This window comes from Salvelinus alpinus, chromosome 33 (assembly GCF_045679555.1).
Source record: "Salvelinus alpinus chromosome 33, SLU_Salpinus.1, whole genome shotgun sequence".
NCBI lineage: Eukaryota > Metazoa > Chordata > Actinopteri > Salmoniformes > Salmonidae > Salvelinus > Salvelinus alpinus.
This window is the reverse complement of record NC_092118.1, coordinates 18726295-18746901: the sequence shown is the minus strand read 5'-3', so window position 1 is coordinate 18746901 and position 20607 is coordinate 18726295. Positions and strand designations below refer to the sequence as shown.

At 43.9% G+C, this 20607-nt stretch overlaps 1 long non-coding RNA gene across 1 annotated transcript in view; it reads left to right on the top strand.

Annotated features, from left to right (window-relative positions):
- The first annotated feature begins 1024 nt into the window (after positions 1-1024).
- Positions 1025-20607, top strand: part of LOC139563315 (uncharacterized) — a 44400-nt gene continuing 24817 nt past the window's right edge. Inside the window, exons 1-2 of the long non-coding RNA XR_011672531.1 lie at positions 1025-1533; positions 19768-19808. This is a non-coding gene — a long non-coding RNA (uncharacterized lncRNA). The remainder of the gene's footprint in view (positions 1534-19767; positions 19809-20607) is intronic.

Genomic DNA, 20607 nt, shown 5'->3' with positions numbered 1-20607 from the left:
AATATTATCATAAAATAGCAGGTTTTTTCTACTCAGATGCATGAGACTGAAATATGACAGTGCTCTCTAAATGTAAAGCATGTTTTGGTCATGGAGTAATCACAGGCAGCCACACACACACACACATGCGCACACACACACACACACACACACACACACACACACACACACACACACACACACACACACACACACACACACACACACACACACACACACACACACACACACACACACACACACACACACACACACACACACACACACTGAAGTGAATTGAAGTCATTTTGATGAAAAATGAGGGGCAGGCTGATTTGGGACAGCTTGGCGGAGCCGGCAGTGATGCCATTAAGCGGCACCCTGGCTGATAAGGCGAGCAGAGTTATTGAATAAATAAATAAATTAAAATAATATCTTATGTATTCTTTTCACCTCCCTTCAGGCCCCCCATCCCAAATCCTGACCAGTCGGCCCTTCCCCCCTAACCCCCAGCCCAGACCCCGCCTCCCCCAAACACCCATATAATTTCCCTGCACCCCTTCACTGCTGATGCAGGCACCGACCGCCGCTCCTGGAACCTTCCCCCTAGCATCCCTCCACCAGCATATGTAAAAAAAAATTGAATGCAGCTTTGCAATAAATAATACATTTGACTAATACACATTCAGCAGGAGTCAGTGTTTACCCCCCATGCCCACACATCCAGAGGAGGGAGAAAGACAGAATCCAAGAAAATAAGGGTTTCCTCCAGAACAGAGAGCAGTGACGGCTCGATAATAGGCTAAAACAACTAGCATGAGAGCAAGAGAGTGAGAGAGAGGGAGAGAGAGAGAGCGAGAGAGACATAGAGAGAGAGAGTGAGGGAGAGGGAGAGACAGAATGAGAGAGAGCGAGAGAGAGAGAGAGAGAGAGAGAGAGAGAGAGAGAGAGAGAGAGAGAGAGAGTGGCAAGCATATTATAACTCATCCACATGGACGTGGATCTCCCTAGTAGATTGGGAACAATCCCTTGTTGAAATTGTCTCCTAAACACTTAGAGAGAAGGAGACCGCACGGAGCAGCCTGCCAAGCTCAGTGTGTTCCTGTGTGTATATTCTCACACCGCCTGCTATCCTAGCCAAGGTAGAGAGACCTCTGAGAGAACGCGTGCATGTGTGTGTGTCTGTACCGGTGCCTGTCTTGCGAGCCAGCCAGCGAGCGAGAGAACGTGGCGTGTGTGTGGAGGAGAGAGAGAGGGTATTATGCACTGTGGATGTTGCCTCGTGTTTAACCAGCCTGCCTGCAAGCCCGGGTACTGCCTGCCTGCGCGCCGGCTTCTAAATAAGCAGCACATTCACCGTCCCCTTAAGGACAGGAGGCTAGGCTGCAGAGTGTGAAATCACACTAATAGTCAGTACAGTAGCTAGCGCTGAGCAGGAGCCAGAGCAGGAGTCAGCTCCTACATGACTTACTACTGTAGGTAGAGGACAAGCAGGACCAGAAGAGACAGTGGGGATTGGACGTCAGAGGGAAAAGAAAGAGAAAATACAGAAAGGTCAGTAAATTCCTTTTTTATTTTTGCTCTGTGGAATCTATTTGTTTCCTCTTCTTCCACTCTGAGTCCAGTAAGTCTGGAACCTGGGCTGTAACTGCTGCGTTTTGCTGGAGAAAGTATTGATTCTTTACAAGTTTGTTGGAAGTGTGCTACTGTTTGATCCTGCCAGGTGGGAGCAGGTGGAACAGCTGGATGTGTGGGTCTAGCTGGAGCAGGCCAAGTCATCACTAGTGTATAGACTGTGTGTGTTTGTATACGTTTGTGCATGTGTGTGTTTACATGTGTTTATTTGTATAACATTTTACATTGCATTATATTTTAGCGTAAAGTATCTATATTTGTGTGTGTTATTATCATATTAGTTTGTACTCATATTTTCTGCTTGTGTAAGTTGCCTGGATCAAACTGTGTGTGTGTGTGTGTGTGTGTGTGTGTGTGTGTGTGTGTGTGTGTGTGTGTGTGTGTGTGTGTGTGTGTGTGTGTGTGTGTGTGTGTGTGTGGTTGTGATGCTGTCTAAATTTTTGGGATTGAGGGGGAGGCGGAAGGGGGAGGGAAGGGGGTCCCCCCCCGTGGTCAGTAGTGTGTGCCAGAGAATGGGATCGAGGGACCGGGGGCCGTGCCGGACAAATAAAAGCGGTGGCTGTGCTGAAAAGATAAATATAAGCGCTCTTTGCCGCCATTTCATCCTGTATGTGTGTATGTAGTCATAGGGATGCTCCGGCCAGCACTGATGGACAGACACTCATGACTCCCAAACACGCCAAACACTAGCTGTCTCATGTGGTGACATATTACACACTGAGGGTGTCATTGGACCCGTGACCCGCGCACACACAGGTGCAGGAAGCACAGTAACTCACACCGTGGTGCACGCCACACATACACACCAACCAAGATGGTGTCCGCCATTTCCTCCGCCAATGGCGTTTCATGTACAGTCAGGTCCGCATCATCATTAGATTTTTTAATAGAGCTTTGTGGTGGGAAAAAAGTATGTTGTCTTTTACTTCTCACTTTGGTAGTTCATTTTGAAATTATTATTCTTTTGTAAATAATGTTTTTAAAATGTTGGTTAAATTTTTTTCTGTTTTAAACTATAATTTCAGAAGTATGAATGTGGTTGAGATTTGGAAGTGGGAAACGGCGGGACTTAAGGTATGTGTCAGCACTTAGACACGTTTAGCCACACTCAAAAGAAAACTGGAAAAGCCAGGACTACCAAATTGTCAGCAACACTAAAGACATCAACACAAACATTTCAGCCATCCATCATAGCTGTCGCTCTGTTTCTGTGACGACAGTGATTTATTCCAGGGCTGAAATCCATTTGAGTCCGAACGAGGAAATAAACTCAGTCCAGCAGGAGGACTACAGACACACACACACACACACACACACACACACACACACACACACACACACACACACACACACACACACACACACACACACACACACACACACACACACACACACACACACACACACACACACACACACACACACACACACACACACAAAATCACGCTGAGCACGTTAACACAGGTACCGTAGAGGGCAAGTGTGCCATGTTCCCTCACAGCTATGTTTAAAACCACACATCCCACAATACACCATTGTAAACATCCCCTCAGGGTCACTAGATACTAAGCAGACCAAGAGTACCCAGCTAGCAGCTAGAAGTTGTAACCATAGGACAACCTCGTTCTCACCCATCGCTAAGAAACATGTGGTTATCAGAACATTATGTGTTGGCTGGGTACACAATATTTACTTCTATATTTACTTCTACATATGGTTTTGATTAAATGTAGGTTCATTATTTTTCAAATGCATCATCACATAAATGAATTGTATGTACACACACTCACACACAAACAAATAGAAATGTAATATCCCGAAAACTACATCTAAATCCCCCTAATTGTAAATCTTGAAATGCACTGGTTTCAAAACCACAGAGTACGTTGTGCAACTTACCACCATACACAGCATGTTGCAGTTGTGAAATATTTAGAGGACCAGCACATATTAATACATGTAGAAATATGAAGGCTCAAACTGGCGTGTGTGTGTGTGTGTGTGTGTTGCTTGCTGTGATTTAGGTTTGTTTTTTCATATTGCTCTCGCTCTCTCTCTCTCTTGCTTTCTCCTGTTGGCCTGTCTTCAATTGCTGATGTTTTCCCCTTTTGCTTCCCTGTCGTTGTTTGTATTTCAGATCATAACTCAGGTCCCATACTGTGCAGGCAGATTTATCTGCGCGAACATACCCCTGGTTTTCCAGAAATCCTGATTAGAGGAAAATGTGCAACCCTAATGTGGACACACTGTGTGTGTGTGCTTGTGAGTTAGATATATAGATAAGCAGAGGGAGAGAAAGGGTGTGTGTGTGTGTGTGTGTGTGTGTGTGTGTGTGTGTGTGTGTGTGTGTGTGTGTGTGTGTGTGTGTGTGTGTGTGTGTGTGTGTGTGTGTGTGTGTGTGTGTGTGTGTGTGTGTGTGTGTGTGTGTGTGTGTGTGTGTGTGTGTGTGTTTATTTATCATCGTCCATGTATATATTGGTCGAAGGGGATTGGTGTGTCAGGAGGAGAGGAGAGTATGATGTTGTGATTTCTGCAGATGTGTGGTGAGGAGCTCTGTGCTGGGCACTTAATGTGTTTGGGTCTGCTGCTATCTGGCCTGCTAATCTGGGCCGGGGCAGCATCCGTCTGGAGCTAGGCTGGGCTGGAGCTGGAGGTGGCCTGGCTGTGTGTCTGTCTGGAGGGGAAAGGCTGGCCACAGAAAGCCAGACAGGCCACTCACACTCAACTACAGACCTCTTTTTCCAGCCAGAGAGCCGAGAGCAGGAAGAGATTGTTGTGCCTCAGCTGAATTAGAGAACAGCTGTAGGAAGAGAGGCGTGTGTTTTAGTGTTTGAACATATGAATTGGATGACAGTAATGGAAAAATAATGCCTTTGTTGTACATCATCCAAAGTTGAACAAAATATAAACGCAACATGCAACAATTTCAACGATTTTTACTGAGTTCATATTAGGAATCTCGTCATTTGAAATAAATTCAGTAGGCCCTAATCTATGCATGTCACATGACTGGGAAGGGGTGCAGTCATGGATGGGCCTGGGAGGGAAATACACCTCAGTTTCATCAGCTGTACTGGTGGCTGGTTTCAGACGTTCCCGCAGGTGAAAAATCCGGATGTGGAGGTCCTGGGCTGGCGTGGTTACATTTGGTCTGCAGTGTTGAGGCCGGTGGGACGTACTGCCAAATTCTCTAAAACGACGTTGGAGCCGGCTTATGGTAGAGAAAATAACATTACATTCCCTGGCAACAGCTCTGGTGGACATTCCTGCAGTCAGCATGCCAATTGTGTGCTGCCTCAAAACTTGAGACATCTGTGGCATTGTGTTGTGTGACAGAATTGCACATCTTAGAGAGGCCTTTTATTGTCCCCAGCACAAGGTGCACCTGTGTAATGATAATGCTGTTAAATCAGCTTCTTGATATGCCACACTTGTCACCTGTATAGATAATCTTGGCAAAGGATAAATCCTCACTAACAGAGATGTAAACAAATTTGTGCAGAAATGTTGAGAGAAATAAGCTTTTTGTCCATATGGAACATTTCTGAGATCTTTTATTTCAGCTCATGAAACATGGGACCAACACTTTACATGTTGTGTTTATATTTTTGTTCAGTAATACATTTACAGTATATTACAATTCTAAATGCATACACAGTGCAAAAGGTCATTATATTATCTCAAATCCTGTATCTGTGAGAAAGATATCAGTGGTATTTTACATCTTGAATCACTTGCATTGTGCAGTTTGGAATATTATTCATTCATTTGTTTTTCAACATGGGTATGGATTTTTGGATTTAGAATTTGAGGAAATGTTTAATGAAGACCTAAGTCAAGACCTGATATTGACCATGTTGAATTCAAGCGTTTTGATTTGCGGTCTGATTATATATTTCCTGACATGTGATTGGACCAGTTGTAGCGTTGGTTGTCCCATAGGCATCTTTTCTCCCACACAGTGATTGAATAGAGGCTGAGGTCCGGGCCTTACTATGATAATGTGCCAAACTCGGTTCTGCTCTCAAAATCCAGGATTAATGCCTGCTTTAGAGGCTTAGCATGGGCAGCCATTCAGACGTGCATGGGATTGCCTGGGCTGCTACCTTGGTCCCCTGTTATCGCCTGCAGAGGTTGACAGGGCTAGGAGCCACTGGGGGAACTAAGTGTCTCACTTTAGCACCCTGACTGACCGTATCACTCCACACTCCACACTCTGTATCACTCCGGGCTTCACACTCTGTATCACTCCACACTGCACACCTTCCACACCTTCCACAGGCCATGCCACACTACCAACCTGGACATCACCTTTCTGTTTGGGCTGTTAGATGAGAAATGAGGAGTTTTTAAAGCCTGATCTTGATGTGGAAGATATGATGTGAGTCATATGACATACAGTGTGTAGGCTTTGTCATGTAAATACTGATGTTTCTGACAGGTGCAACCATAATCATAATGAACTTTGAATTGCTTCAACAACATTTGTGTTTATCAAATGACAATTAATTGGATATTTCACAAGATATGAAATATGTAAGTTATTTGTATTTTATAATCAACAATGTTACATTTTTTATCATTATCTTGAATATGTTCACAAATTTGTCTACTGTATTATTTATTTTATATTTGCTAAATTAGCTAATTAAATACTAAATCAAATGTTTGTCCCAGCTTTGACATGCTTAGCTCATCTAATTCTTTCCAATGAATTAATTCAAGCTCAAAACTTATTAATTTTGTGCAGCTGAGCAATTATAAACTGTGATAATTTAAAAATGAAAATGATTTAGTTCATAAAGCAATTAACTGTAGGTATATGAAGTCGTGGTAAATTGAAAAGCAAAACTAAATTATAAATTATAATTGGAATTATTTGTTGTTCGACACAGCCGTATGTCGATGCACGGGTTGCTTTGGATTTCTCAATTGACAAGTACACCATCATGTACTTTGTTTATCCTTAGCCCCAAAATATTCTCGTTCTCTATCACACACACACGCACGCACACAAACACATGCATACACACACACATGTAAACACACAACCCACACACACACACACACTGGAAGGTTGCTATATTGCATTGTACAACTCATATCAAGTTGATGTGGGTGTGTAACTGTCTTAGTCCTGGTAATTTGTGTGATTTTGTAGTGTCATAAAAATATGTTTTATTGGACTATATAGTAGCAGTGGTACTGAACATGCAGGTCATATATGTATTGTTGCCAATGTACAACTATTGCAGTATATTTCACCTTATAACTACTATCATGACCATACTGTGTAAAATAGTCAAGTATAGGATTACTGTGGAGCAGTGTGTGATTGTTGTGATATGGTAGACTTGTGTCCCACATGCCTCCGACACACGAGGCAGCTCCTTTGGCTGTGTCGGATGAGTGACACCTGCTCTCGTCCTATGAGACGTCCAGCTCTGTGCTGTCAGCGTCAGCGGAGTGTCTGGGATTGGCTGTTTCCAGACATCAGCATGTCAACAGCCCTGTGGAAACATCTGCATCTTGTGCTTCAGTTCCAACCCACCCCTTTTCTTTTTCCTGCTTTCAAGTAGACATGGGCACATATGTAGCTGTGTTTGAAACACATGACAGACGCAGAAATATTGTACTCCTTATCAACAATCCTGAGCTGTGTATATTCTGTGAGGAGAGCACACTGCAAAGGCCCCACATGTTATGACATCACAACAGCAGATGAAACAGTCAATGTCTCTGCGGGATTAATTTAATTACATGAATGTTGTTGATTTTTCTGTCTCCCCATGACATCCTCCGTTGCTTTATTTGTTGCTGTTGTTTTTTCTTTTGCATGTTAGCCAGGATGTTTTTTGCCTTATTAGTTAAATCTGTAATATCCATCAGAAGGAATAAGACGTTGCGTAATCATGTGGGCCAGCCAGATCTGAGTCTGCCTCTGCCTCTGCCTCTGCACAGCGTCTATAGTACAGCGTCTGGGCTGGGGTAAATACGTATGGTCATTCCCCATCTTATTACATCTGATTACTGCACTCATGTGGATAATCTCTTTATGCCTTTCTCATGTCTGAGGAACTTTTACACTCTCATGTGTGAACCTTATGGACTGGGGGCTGCAATGTTTCAAATACGATTGTTTATTCTGTCACCCCACTTCCAGTGGGAGGATACTAAATAATTGTGGACTTTGTCGGGCCTTCTGAAAGATTTCACAATGTGCAAGAGTTGGGATGATTTGTTATCCCAAAGAAAAAATTTAATATGTATTTATGTTAGTATAATCCAGCCTTGACCTCATGTAGATAGGAGTTATATTATGTGTGCTACAGATCAGGCCGTATAAACGATGCTGTGAAAACCCACGGTCTATTTAGATTTATCTGGGGCAGGGACGCCTTGTCTTTTGTCCCTGTGCTTACTAGAAAATCTGAATATCCGAGAGGATAAATTTCCATTGAGATTGATGGGCGCAAAGCAGCACGCTGCAGTGTAGTTTGGTGCAGCGACTGATCTGTGTAAGAGTAATGGCCGCTGGTTTGGCACTGTGTTGATTCCATCTTGGCTGTCCTGCAATCAGCCAGAGGAGGGGGGGTAGAACCCTTTTATTCCTCAGACCCCCTCCTTCACCACCACTGGAATATAATCCACTGTCTCCTGACCTTCAAATCATGCCGCGCTGCAGTCATTTCAATTGGCCTGGCCGGCATTAGCGTGAAATGTCCTCTAGCCACTCTAACCGGCACATGGAAGATTTCCTCTCTCCCATCATGGCCTCCCACCTCTTCTTCACTCCTTTCTCTCCCTCTGCCATCATGCCCCCTGAAGTCAGGGTGGAGGGATGGAGAGAGCTTCCTCCTCCTCCTCCTCATGTTGGTAATGATCCTCCACAGGAGATGCTGCTGGTCAAAGCAGAGAGATAAAGGCCTTCACACCATTTTAGATTCAGCTTTGTTTGTTTGCGGGATTGATACTGTATACTATAATAAGTCAATTATGGGCAATTTGTAATCTAATTATTTTGTGTGTAAAATATTTATCAATATTTTTTGGGACAAATGGAAATGTATACATTTACAATATGTCAATTGTAATATAGCACTTATCTTGCCGGTGCATGCTTTTGTGTCACATGCATGATTTTAGTGTTAACCCACTAAAGGGCCTGGTATTAGTATGAGTCCAAAGAGAGCCCATGGTGTAGCCGGTGTAGTGTAGTGGATCAGTACCAGTACTGAGTTTATTCTCATGTTAGTGATGCAGTGATGCGTCAAAAAGACTGAGGCAGTGCAATCACTAACTCACATGCTAAGGCCCAGCCTGTGTTATGTTGGTTGTAGACAGATATTTTATCAATGATTGAGAAACCCATATTTGATATTATCTGAATATAAAAAATATATCAGAGCACAAGCAGCATCCATGGCTGTCTTTAGAAGCTGAGTGAGAGATGTGAGTCATGCGTACACAAGCCTCCAAAGAGACGCTTTATTCTGAGGGGTCAAGGAAGCCTCTAAATGTTCGGTATGTCTTATCTCAGCATATCTAGAGACATGGTTTATTTCAAAGAAGTCACAGAAAAGATTTCATCCAGAATGCGTTGTTCATTTACATGGAAAATGATAGAAATGTTCGCAGTGCAACAACTTTTCAACATGATGTCTATCATCAGCATGTCTCATAAATTACTGCTAACTCCATATTCATAACCCCTGATGAATATGTTACGCCCTAGAATTTGTCTGATGATGCACTATGAAACATCTCTTAATAACCCTTTTGTATGCTCCTGCCTGTATCTGAAAGAGGTTGTAGAGGTATGGATTTCAAGTCCCTACTTCCTGCTTCTGTGTTGATTGGTTGACGTCAAGAGCAGGTGTGGGAGGCTGTGTGAGTCAGTGTGACGTATCGACATGTAATGGAAGTGTCATGGCTGTGACACTATGCTGACTGAGAGAAAGAGGAGTGACGTGTGTTTGTGAGTGATGTGAGAGATGTGTCCTCTGGTCCTAGAGATGTTTCCAGTGCTGTCCTCATCTGGAACCTTCTATAGCAGGTCCATGTCTCCTTCCTTCTGCCCTCCGGTTGTTATTACATACAGTATACTGTATGTATGATTAATGATCCCAATGGGAGTGTCCATAACACTACAGCCTCGGGCTAGAATTGAAATGCATGCAGGGGATGTAGAGCATTCTGCTATTATTGCTCAATAAACTTAGCAGCCATTACATTTGTTTTGCTTTTGTTGAGAATAAAACAGAGAGGGCTATGAGGTTTCAAATCAACAACTGGGCCACTCTAAGAGATGGACTTATTGGAATTGCATTAAGTTGATTAGAGCCAGAAATGAATCCCATTTACCACAGAGCAGTGTTAAACACACCGTTTCCCCCAGCAATGGCAGAGCATTGACAGTCAGTCAGCATCAATTCAACTCTGTGATGTGTATATCCTCATCCTGAGAGTTCTGGCTTTGTTCTCTTCTAATAAAGACCGTCTGGGTCTGTCTGTGGCAGCAATGTTTCATTTCCTCATTTTCCAGAGATGGCCCTGAGTAATGCACAGTGCTTATCATACTACTGGAGAGCACTGACACAACACAGCTCTCATATCTGATACCTACATGAACCTGGCTACCCCAGTCCTCATATCACCGCCCTGTGAACCAGCAGTAAGGAGGAGTGTTGTTGTGTTTTAATCAGATAATATGTCCAGCTGGACTGAACAAGGGCCGTTACATTGTGTGACCCCCTCTCCTCATTTACATATGGGATACATAGGGGATTCAGATGTGGCTTATTGTGGTCCGTCACACATGAAAACACACATCTACTATTGTTGTCAGAAAAGTTATTGTGTACAGTCTTGAGCTGAGAAAAACACAGAGGTATATCTGGAGGCAATAGTGTGTGTTCATATGTGAGTGTGTGTCCGTTTCCTGGTAGTAGTGAAAGGGTGTGTGAAGGGGGGTTGTGAGGGGGCCAAGCTGTCCCCGGCTGGCTGTCCATTCATTGTGTCCCCAGCCCCCTGTCTAATTAATGTGAGCCACACTCATATACGTTATTGCACCCGGGGTCTGTCACTCATTAATCATGTGACCTTCTGTGGCGCGGTTAATGACCTTGGTGGAGTAGATCAGCTGGATATGGCTGGAGCCACGGAATTCAATTGTTTCTGGAAGTGGTTACGGTCACGCCAGGCAATTTATACGGCGGCCCCGCTCGGGGTCCTTCTCCTGGGCCAGCGCCACCTCTGCCTGTGTGCCTGCGCTTGGCAAGGGGTCCTTACAGGCCAGCAGGCCGAGCCACTGCCAGACAAAGCAGAGAGGGGACACAGGATGAAAATCAGCAGGGGATAAGAGCAATCTGCAACTCAAATTCTCTCATCCTGGGCCTGTTTGGGCTGTCTCCTCTGTAAGTACTGGATCTCTCTCTGCATATCTCTCTCTCATCCTGGGCCTGTTTGGGCTGTCTCCTCTGTAAGTACTGGATCTCTCTCTGCATATCTCTCTCTCATCCTGGGCCTGTTTGGGCTGTCTCCTCTGTAAGTACTGGATCTCTCTCTGCATATCTCGCTCTCATCCTGGGCCTGTTTGGGCTGTCTCCTCTGTAAGTACTGGATCTCTCTCTGCATATCTCTCTCTCATCCTGGGCCTGTTTGGGCTGTCTCCTCTGTAAGTACTGGATCTCTCTCTGCATATCTCTCTCTCATCCTGGGCCTGTTTGGGCTGTCTCCTCTGTAAGTACTGGATCTCTCTCTGTATATCTCTCTCTCATCCTGGGCCTGTTTGGGCTGTCTCCTCTGTAAGTACTGGATCTCTCTCTGCATATCTCTCTCTCATCCTGGGCCTGTTTGGGCTGTCTCCTCTGTAAGTACTGTATCTCTCTCTGCATATCTCTCTCTCATCCTGGGCCTGTTTGGGCTGTCTCCTCTGTAAGTACTGGATCTCTCTCTGTATATCTCTCTCTCATCCTGGGCCTGTTTGGGCTGTCTCCTCTGTAAGTACTGGATCTCTCTCTGTATATCTCTCTCTCATCCTGGGCCTGTTTGGGCTGTCTCCTCTGTAAGTACTGGATCTCTCTCTGTATATCTCTCTCTCATCCTGGGCCTGTTTGGGCTGTCTCCTCTGTAAGTACTGGATCTCTCTCTGCATATCTCCCCCCTCTGTGATGATCTCCCTCTTCCCCTTCCTGTCAAATTCTACTTTCTCTAGAAATTCTCAATGAATCCTTAGAGATAGCCGCGATCTAAACTTGTAGGCTGCAAACGAGGCATAGAGGCAGAGAAATAAGATTAGTAACACACGGTTAAATGTCAGAATTCTCGTTAATGTTGCCACCCACTCTTTTTAGCAAGTTTTGCCAGTTAGCTGGTTTTGGCAACTTTTTTTGTCTAATCGCCATATAATGAATCATTGTGATAATAATCCCGATTCTGTAGGTGTGCAAAGTTTAAATAAAAATGGTGTCAAGGCTGCCGCCTCCTTCTCGCAATCGTAGCATTAAAATGTTGGCTTTCTTCTCGGTGACATTAAAATGGAGGGATTTTGTTTATCCGTGCCTTTGTTTATTTAACATTTTGCTCAGCGGGGGGAGTTTCAGATAGCTTGTTTTCAAGACAGTCCCTGCAGACAGCGAGCAAACACTCCACAATGTCATCAAACAGAACAATCCTCAACTTTCCCCCCTCCGCAGTTCTCCACAGCGCACACACAAATGTGCCAGAGAGGAAAAACACCATCATGGAATTTGATTGAAAATGATTGTCAGAATTTTTGTGAGTCTGTACTGTAATAATATGCAGGCAGGTTCTTTTATTTTTTAGATTCATACACTTAAGTGTAGCCCTTCACAGAGAAACCACATTGATGGATGAAAACATTGCATTTTCATGTGGCAAACTTTGGTGGGTATTGTGTCATTAATGAATGCACTGATGTGTGAAGGGATTCTAGATTCTTTGTCTTTAAGATGGCATCAACAGCCAGTTGGGCATATTCTGAAACCTGAAAAATAAAGGATGAGATAAAAACAATCTTTGTGAATGGAGAAGTGAGTTCACTCCTGTATGAAATGAGTTCTGAATTGAGCTCATTCCACATTTACGTCTCCCATTCTCTTTGGATAAATGTGAACTACACTATAGTGGATCTGTGCAGCGCTGTGGTGGGATAGTGTTGACTGACTAGGCTTCTGCACTCATGTCAGCTTTCACTTTTGTTGTTATTGCACACACAGACACACTATTGCATGGGACGAAAGGGAGTCTATAGCACATTGTTTGTTAGTTATTCTGGAAAACTCTATGCTTTTTGATATAATATAACAAATATTACCAAACAATCCGACCTGAGTGTGTTTACTCCAGACCAAGGTCAAGTTGATAGACAGAGTGTGTCAGGTTCAATGTCAACCTAATGAACGCCAGAGCTGGGGTGTGGGGGGAGGTGAATGGGGGCTGGGGGTTGGGTGGAGAGGTTTGGGATGGAGCCTCCCTCCCTACCATGCCTCATTAAAGCACATTCTGTTTTACTGTCTGGCTCAATCAAACACACAGACATACCTACCATTATCTTTTTCCTTCCAATCTTTCACCCTCTCCCTTCAGTCCTTCTATCACCTCTGTCTCTCCTTCCTCCATCTTTCTCCCTCTCTCGCAAGTGCAGGCTTGATTGATATTTTCCGCTGTTCTGTAACCATGGCAATGAGGTCACTGCATATGATACTTAATTGAATCTTTCCAGTGCTTTTGTGTTCATCTCCTGGTCCGGACAATAAACATCTTCTGCTGATGACTCCAACCCCCTTCCTTCCCTCGCTCCACTCCCCTCCATCTTTCTTTCTTTCTCTTCATTTTGTCCCTTATGAATGTATTCATTTTTTCCCTCCCCTGCTTCCACCTCAGTATTCCCTCTCCCTCTCTTTGTCCTCGTCTATTTCTGACCCAATCTTCCTTGTCCTTTCTCCGCATGGCATTCTTTTATTTTTTACTCATTGTTTTCTCTCGTGTCTTGTCCTTCGCTGTGGAGCAATTTTTGCTTTATTATTATCTTATTTAGCCCAGCTCTATCCTGGCTGGTTTTGTTTCTCCTTGTCAAATGAACCTGCTGGGATTGAAATTAGAGGACTCAGAGCTGTTTAATGCATGTAATAATGCACATTGCCACTGCCCTTGTCCTCCTCCCTCTCCATACCTTTCTCTCTCTGCCCCCACCCCTCTTTCTCTCTCTGTCTCCCCTGCCTGGACACCCTTTCTCCACCTTTACCCCTCTCTCACCCCCTGCTGCATTTGCATACTCAAATCAGTCTCAGGCGCAATCGTTAAATTGAATTGAAAAGACTGATGATTCAAGTGATGAAACAAAGCGCCTGGCATCCCAGGGACCCATTGATACACAAAGTGAGCCAGTGACACGAGGCGCTCTCCGAGCAGGTGTTCTGATTAATGCCCCACAAATTGGGGTCCTCTAAAACCCAGGCACAAGTGGAGAGACACTCCTCTCCACACAGCACACAGACAGACCAACACGCAAACACACACGCTGGCTCAGCCTTTGTTCACGCAGGCATGGCAGCTAATCCGTGACAAGAGGGTGTACAGATTCAAAATACAAACACTGGAGTGGATAAAACTGGAAAGAGGAGGGAGGAGGGGGAGAGAGGGGAGGAGGGGGAGAGAGGGGAGGAGGGGGAGAGAGGGGAGGAGGGGGAGAGAGAGGTGAGGAGGGGGAGAGAGGGGGGAGAAGGAGGTAGAGAGAGGTGGGAGGAGGGGGAGAGAGGGGAGGAGGGGGAGAGAGGGGGAGAGAGGGGGGAGGAGGGGGAGAGAGGGGGGGAGAAGGAAGTAGAGAGAGGTGGGAGGAGGGGGAGAGAGGGGGGAGGAGGGGGAGAGAGGGGGGAGAAGGAGGTAGAGAGAGGTGGGAGGAGGGGGAGAAAGGGGGTGTCCCGTGTCTGGATATATAAAATAATAAACAATATTCTAAACAATATGGGTGTCATGAATTTGAAACCTACTGTTTTATTCACGTTTCTGATTGCCACCTTGCCCCTGTTTAGTTTTTTATGCATTTCTTTGATATAGGTTTTTATATGGCCGAGTGTGTGTAGAGAATATAGATAAAGATGACGTGTTGCATCACTCTTATTTCACTTGCGTATATCACTCAGGACAAATGAAGCCCAACCACAAGGTGCAGAGCTCTGATGGCTGGGCCGCTTTACAGGAAGTCAACAACATATTATTCAACCTAAAAAAGTATCTTTACAGATCAACTTGACAGGTCATTTTCCTGAATGAGGTTTCCATAGTGAGGTCCCTCCATCAACTCTAATAACGGCACTAGGTGAGGACGGAGCCTCAGAAGTATCTATAGAGCCAAATAAAATAGAGAGAGAGAAAAAAATAAAACTCTACATCAGATTTGGCATATGCACCATAAAATAACCATTAGTAGTTACCTACAATCTGAAGTGACAGTCTATCAATAATGTCACTCTGAAAATGGGACAGGTTTGTTGCTGCCTCTAAATCAATGGGGACTCCATATAGCTGAAAAGCAGGCAGGTATAGGAAATGCATTAAGGCTGGACGTTGATGGGAGTGGTGTGAGCGCTGGGACACCCAGTGGCTCAGAGGGACGTCGTTCAGGAACACTGCCCAGCTCAGAGACATCACGAGCAGGGTCACCACATGGAGAGACCTGCCTGGGCTGAAGTCCTGCAGGCTACACTTCACCTAACGACTGCAGTTGTATGATATTATTCTCATATATCTAAATGTATTCAATTGCCCATCAAATATTGATGATAAGAAATGCATGCTCTTAGCTCAAAGCCTAGGCAAGTCAAAAAACATAATGCAGAGTATTTGATAGAAACCTGGCGAATTTGTGTATGTAGAATTCGCTGTTCACATTCGTAGTAGGGCTTTACACAGCAAAAATAAAAAAGCTTAACATCCTTTTAATATATAAATATTCTTATTTTTTACAATATTCTAAATATTTATGCACATCAAATGCACGATCACTATGCTTATGTGTGTGAAAACCTTTGTCAAAATGCACACACTTAAGTTGTGTTATGAACTGGATTCATCTGTGTTTATTTAAAATACAGCATTAACTAATCCTGACATTATGCCCCCTGACACGTCCTTCAACAGCCCCCCCCCTCAAACAAACACACACGTGCCTGCGTACACACACACAAAAACCCATGCACTCCTCCCAGACGACATATTTGCATAAAATCTGACTAGGCGTTGTATGTGAATGGGGTCTGTTCATGAATGGGCCAGGCAGACATTGGCTGGCAGCTTTGAAAGACGACTAAGGAGCACGTGCCTCTTCTGCTGGCGTGTTTAAAGTGGCAGCACTTGTGTGTGTGGAGCCTACAGGATACCGTCGTCTGCTCCGCCTCCGCCTTCTCTGTGCCGCGTGCTGGCGTAACAGGCAGGCGTGGCAGCAACAAGTGTCTGCACATTTCCACGCTTGCCAGCCCCTCACTTGGCAGCCAGCCTGCCCATCTGCCTGCCCCCTTATGTAGATAAAGAGCCAATTGTGCCAGGGGAGTGCGTTGGGGGGTGGGCGGCGAGATGGAGCAGGACGAGGGGGGAGATGATTTGCATAGCGTTGCTACGGGGACACCCCTCTGATGTTAAACAGTAAAGCAGCAATTAAGGGTCATTAGTCCTTTTGTTTTGTGTTCCAGCGTGCGGCACCGTCGCCCCAGACTGCACTGGGGCTGCCTGTGGGAATGTCAGCGCGACACGTGTCTTCACGCCATCCCCTCTCCTCCTCCTCCTCCACGCCGCCTCTCTGCTACTCAAGCTGCTTCCTCCTCCTCTTGTATACAAACCCCCGTGGCTGGGTGGGTGGGCGCGCTGCTGGCACAGACCTGGCACAGATGATGATGCCACTTTGGCAAGTGGCCCACCGTATGTCGACTAGCTGGTGACAATACAGTGACAGGAAGCACCAGTGTGTTAGCACAGCCTCTTCTGGCACGGCGTAGCTCTTCTGAGATGGCTCTATTACTGTAGTTTACCCTATTAGTTTACCATATTACACTATTACTATAGAATTATTACACACCAATAGTTACACTATTACTATAGAACTACTACACATCAATAGTTATACTATTACTATAGAACTACTACACATCAATAGTTATACTATTACTATAGAACTACTACATATCAATAGTTATACTATTAATATAGAACTACTACACATCAATAGTTATACTATTACTATAGAACTACTACACATCAATAGTTATACTATTACTATAGAACTACTACACATCAATAGTTACACTATTACTATAGAACTATTACACATCAATAGTTACACTATTACTATGCTGAGTATAGCATATTTCACTATACTATGACTTACATTCTTGAGCCTACTAACAAACTAATATTTCTTTACCTTCTTGTTTTCTTAGGGTCATGATTTAGGGTATTTATATTTTTTATATATACACTACCATTCAGAAGTTTGGGGTCACTTATTTTTGAAAGAAAAGTAAATTTTTTGTCCATTAAAATAACATAAAATTGATCAGAAATACAGTGTAGACATTGTTAATGTTGTAAATGACTATTGTAGCTGGAAACTGCAGATTTTTATGGAATATCTACATAGGCGTACAGAAGCCCATTATCAGCAACCATCACTCCTGTGTTCCAATGGCACGTTATGTTAGCTAATCCAAGTTTATAATATTAAAAGGCTAATTGATCATTAGAAAACCCTTTTGCAATTCTGTTAGCACAGCTGCAAACTGTTGTGCTGATTAATTAAGAAGCAATTAAACTGGCCTAAAATCACCATGCGCAATGCCAAGCGTCAGCTGGAAAGGTGTAAAGCTCGCCGCCATTGGACTCTGGAGCAGTGGAAACGCGTTCTCTGGAGTGATGAATCACACTTCACCATCTGGCAGTCCGAGACGAATCTGGGATTGGCGGATGTCAGGAGCAGGCTACCTGAGCGAATGCATAGTGCCTACTGTAAAGTTTGGTGGAGTAGGAATAATGGTCTGGGGCTGTTTTTCATCGTTCGAGCTAGGCCCCTTAGTGAAGGGTCATCTTAACGCTACTGCATACAATGACATTCTAGACTATTCTGTGCTTCCAACTTTGAGAGTTTGGGGAAGCTCCTTTCCTGTTTCAGCATGACAATGCCCCGTGCACAAAGCGAGGTCTGTACAGAAATGGTTTGTCGAGATCGGTGTGGAAGAACTTGACTGGCCTGCACAGAGTCCTGACCTCAACCCAATCAAACACCTTTGGGATGAATTGGAACACCGACTGCAAGCCAGGCCTAATCACCCAACATCAGTGCACGACCTCACTAATGCTCTTGTGGCTGAATGGAAGCAAGTCCCCACAGCAATGTTGCATCATCTAGTGGAAAGCCTTCCCAGAAGAGTGGATGCTGTTATGTCAGCAAACATGTCATGCCCATGATTTTGGAATGAGATGTTTGACAAGCAGGTGTCCACATTATTTTGGCCATATAGTGTATGTACATCTATCTAGATGCTGACTGCACACCATCTTTATCAGCGAGGGGAAAATACTACCCCTTTCCACAACAAAACCACATTTGTCCAAAATATCTCTCACGAAAATATCTCTCATTATGTGGTGGCTATGTACCTTATAAGAATCATGTGCTTAGGAGCAGCTATCTTGATAGTCTCCTAGGACCATAGTGAGTAGCATGGGGGAGTCAAAAACACAACATCGTCACCTCAAGGTCAGAGAAACAACTCAAAGGAAAGCAGAGATGTATTCCTCTCTCTCAGTTCATATTTGTACAAGTAGTTTATCTCAACTAACTCACTTGTCTCTGTCTGGTGTACAATACGTCTAAGTGTCCATAGCTTCAGAGGAAAAGCATCAGAAAGCGTCTAGACAGGTCAGGTATGGTATGGAGCGTGTGTGTGTGTGTGTGTCTCCTGGTGTGGTGGCGAGACCCTCCTCAGCTCAGCTCAGTCTGTATAGAAAAACACTTACTGCTAATGCAAATAGCAGGGCAGCATAAATCAGGGGCTACACGCGGCCGGGAGAATATCGTGTAATAGTTATTGCGAAATGAAGTAGCATTGGGATCAATATCCCACTATATCTCACTCTGGTGTAATGGTGCAGGGGGAAGCTGGAGGCCAGATGAGACAGCAGTCCAGGTCTCTCCATCTCTCCACTGGGCTTATAAATCTGCCTGACCTGCTACTCTGCTACCCCCTTATTAAAATGCATACGGAATCAGCAGCGCCCCAAAACCAGAATGTAATCCACTGACCTGGAGACAGCCGTAACACAGAGGCATGGCTCCCCTTGTCTTGTGGCAGGCCACGGGTCAGGGATTGACTGGCCGGAGGAGGCCCGGCTCTCACTAGGAATGAAAGGAATAGTGTTTAAACAAATGTGTTGTTCATTTCAATGTTTGGTGGTAAAATATTTAGATGCCACAGCAGTGCAGTCAGAATGGTTATGTACAGGTACAAGTACAGGTACAGTCTCTGTGGTCTGTATAGTTTATTTCCTGAAAGAATGCTGATTAGATGTTCTTTCATTTTTTTCAACTAGGAAAATTCAAGTGTATGAGGTTAAATATATTGAATTGAACACTCTGTGTCAGCCCGCCATATGTGCATTATGAAAATTATATGAAAATCAAAGGCAGGAGGAGGGATATTATTAAACATTCACTGCTGAGGTTCTCCCCTCCTTTTGTAAAATGTTTTTTTATGAATATCATTTCTACAAGGTTTCCTTTTCTAGCCTCTGGGTTGAAATGAAACCCACTGACAAACAGCACAAAGCTTAGCTAGCAGACATGTACGTACATGAAGAATGTGGTCCTAATGCCTGCCTCCCATTTGCCAGCCCATGTAGCCCAGGCCCATTCTTACACAAGGCCCTGTTCTGTGATAAGTGTGGCCTTATTGCTCAGTAAGAAGAACATATACAAAAGTATGCGAATCGGAAAGCTGAGGATTCAAAATGACAATTGTGGCTTGTTGTTTTCTTTGAATGCTTTCTTCGAGGACAGTGATTGAAATGGATGAAATCAAATTGGATTTCATATTCAATTGAAGGTTGAAGATAATGATTATCTCCTCTTGTGCCTTTCAGGTCTATGAAGAAGGTTCCTGGTAACGCCACGGAAACAATCGGTAAGTGTGTCCTCACAAATTCATGTGTTTTTTTTCATCTTCAGTGTGAATTTCACTGTGAGCTCTTCAAAAACCTTCATCTTTGTCTTCTGATTTTTTATTTCATTTTTGAACCTTGCTCATTGCGTTTAGTCAGAAAACTCCACTATGAGGCAGAGAGGACAGTTGGTTTGGTGGAGAGTGTCCTTTCATGACAGTGGATGTGCAGAAACACATTACAGTATTGATCTGGAGACTGTGTCCACCTGCCGTATGCCATTCCAGCACTCGGTCACTCACACAACACTAGGGATATAAAATGGAGAGCCATCTCTCTCAAAATGTGACTTTAGTGAGGACAACGTACATTTGCAGGTAAAAATCCCAGACGCTGACCATGAAATCTTCTGTCACGCCAAAGCATCCGTGGCATGGAATTATTACAGAGTGATCTGTATTTTTATAGGATCGATTAAATTAGGTTTTGCCTTGCAAACATTGTAACATGTTCCTTAAGCTCAATTTTATAGTCACACACTGTATGAATTTATAATTTTGTTAATTTACAATGTTTCTTATGCATTGAACAACTTAACATGTAATCAGCCCCTAGAAAATGAAATTCTACTATGAAGGTTCTAATTAGCATGTGACTCAAATTGCTTACAGATATAATGGTCATTATTATTTAACAAATGAATAGTATTGATGAAATATTCACTTCATAATATATGATCAATTAAGGGAATATTTCATTAATGAGGGTATGTTCATATATTGTTAGTTGGATGTTACAATGAAATGTAATGTCTCAATTGAA